Here is a 2,746-nt window from a genome sequence, read left to right as displayed (position 1 = left end):
GCATTTCTTCTTTTCCAATTATAGAGCTGTTCCGGCACCACATGTGCACCAGTAGGAATTTATTTGGAAGCCGTCCTCGGCACACTGTTAAAAGCAACACTTTCTTTCCCTCCCTGAAGACTAATAGGATATAGGTCTGTGTTCCTTTCTCTAGAGACAACACCCTGACTCTAGAAAGCATGCTGTATGTTCATGCCTTTTACATACGTAGAGTGACATGTAGCAAACGAGTCAATTATTATATCGTGTCTTGTATTAAAATTCATCTTTAACCACACAGAGGTGTTGTTTTTAACGACATTAATGCAGGTCTTTAAAGAAATTTCTCTGTATTTGTTCTCTATTGCTGTGTAACAAATTATTCAAGATTTAGAAGCTTAAAACAACAGTTATTACTCACACACTTTCTGAGATTCAGGGATGGAGGAGCGACTTAGCTGGGTCATTTTGTCTCAGAATCTTTGGTGAGATTTCAGTCATGCGTCAGCTTGGGCTGCAGGTGTCAGAAAGCTTGACTGGGTGGAAGAATTCACGACCAAGCTCATTCCCGGGGCTGTTGGCTGGAGGCTCCATTTTTTTTTAGTATATGGGCCTCTCCATAGGGCTGTTCATAGCTGGGCAGTTGGCTTTCCCCGGAGTGAGCCATCTGAGAGAGAGAATGAGGCAGAGGCCACAGTATCTTTTTAAACCTAATCTCAGAAGTGATATAACACCTCTTCTACCATATTCCATTGGCCACACAGACCGATTCTGGTACAGGGCAGACTACCCATGGGTGTGAATCATGGGGAGCCCTCTTGGAGGATGGCTGCACTCTCTATCCTCTGGGTCCTAGTGATTCCCATCCTTTCCACATGCAAAATACATTCACCCCTTCTCAAGGTCCCCCAAAGGCTCGTCCCAATATAGTACTGGCTCAAAGCGAACAGTATTGTCACCTCAGTCAGGTCTGGCTTCAGATGAGACTCAGCAGGTGTAGTTTCCTCCGTATGTCTAGTTCTTTGGGTCCCGTTCTTCTCTCTACAGACCTGCCCCCAAACTCAACATGCAATGTTTAGATAGACAGAGGACAGTCATCATAGATATTTCTGCTCAAAAATGGGGAAAGTGGCCGGGCCAGCGTGGCTCAGTGGTTGAACATCAGCCTAGGAACCAGGAGGTCATGGTTTGATTCCTGGTCAGAGCACATGCCTGGGTTGCAGGCTTGATCCCCCAGTGTGGGGCATGCAGGAGGCAGTCGAACAATGATCCTCTCTCATCATGGATGTTTCTATCTCTCTCTCCTTACCTCTCTGAAATCCATTAAATGATTTATTTAAAAAATGGGGAAAGTGGAAGGCACACCAGGAAGTTCCTTGATTAGGACTCAGTCGTCCTCCTGACGAGGAGTTATTCTGCATCACTCTGGGCTGTGCCTTTTGGACTCTTGTGTCCTCTGATTCATCCTTCCTCTTTCATGGAAATTAGCATATGTTTGCAGCTGAGTATTTTTCTCAGCCTGCTTCTTGTCAGTAGAGTTCTGGGGGTCCAATGGCCTCTTTTCATTTTTTATTTATTTTTTATTTTAATAATTTTTATTTCTTAAAGTATTACAAAGAGTATTACATATGTCTCCTTTTTTCCCCCACTTGACATTCCCCCGGCCCCTACCCCCCCGCCCCCCCCCGCCCCGTGTCTTGTGTCCATTGGTTAATCTTATATGCATGCATATAAGTCCTTCAGTTGGTCTCTTAATCCCCCCCCCAACCCTCCCCAGGCTTCCCACTGTAGTTTAACATTCTGTTCAATGTTGCTCTGCTTCTGTATCTACCCCTGTTCATCAGTCCATACTGGTCCCCTTTATTTGTCCCAACCTCACTGGAGTAGTCTCAACCTCACCAGGGCCGTCTGAGCCTCACCAGGGCCGTTTCAACCTCACTGGGGCCATCCCAACCTCACTGGGGCCGTCCCTACCTCACGGGGGCCGTTTCAACCTCACCGGGGTCGTCCCTACCTCACGGGGGCCGTTTCAACCTCACCGGGGTCGTCCCTACCACACCGGGGCCGTTTCAACCTGACCGGGGTTGTCCCTACCACACCGGGGCTGTTTCAACCTGACCGGGGTTGTCCCTACCACACCGGGGCCGTTTCGACCTGACCGGGGTCGTCTCTACCTCACGGGGGCCGTTTCAACCTCACCGGGGTTGTCCCTACCACACCGGGGCTGTTTCAACCTGACCGGGGTTGTCCCTACCACACCGGGGCCGTTTCGACCTGACCGGGGTCGTCTCTACCTCACGGGGGCCGTTTCAACCTCACCGGGGTTGTCCCTACCACACCGGGGCCGTTTCAACCTCACCGGGGTTGTCCCTACCACACCGGGGCTGTTTCAACCTGACCGGGGTTGTCCCTACCACACCGGGGCCGTTTCGACCTGACCGGGGTCGTCTCTACCTCACGGGGGCCGTTTCAACCTCACCGGGGTTGTCCCTACCACACCGGGGCCGTTTCAACCTCACCGGGGTTGTCCCTACCACACCGGGGCTGTTTCAACCTGACTGGGGTTGTCCCTACCACACCGGGGCCGTTTCGACCTGACTGGGGTCGTCCCTACCTCACGGGGGCCGTTTCAACCTCACCGGGGTCGTCCCTACCTCACGGGGGCTGTTTCAACCTGACCGGGGTTGTCCCTACCACACCGGGGCCGTTTCGACCTGACCAGGGTCGTCCCTACCTCACAGGGGCCGTTTCAACCTCACCGGGGTTG

The sequence above is a fragment of the Myotis yumanensis genome, unplaced genomic scaffold (assembly GCF_028538775.1).
Source record: "Myotis yumanensis isolate MYYU_CA2020_CCGP unplaced genomic scaffold, mMyoYum1.0.hap1 SCAF_3, whole genome shotgun sequence".
In the NCBI taxonomy this organism is placed as follows: Eukaryota; Metazoa; Chordata; class Mammalia; order Chiroptera; family Vespertilionidae; genus Myotis; species Myotis yumanensis.
Note: the sequence above shows the minus strand (reverse complement) of the source record.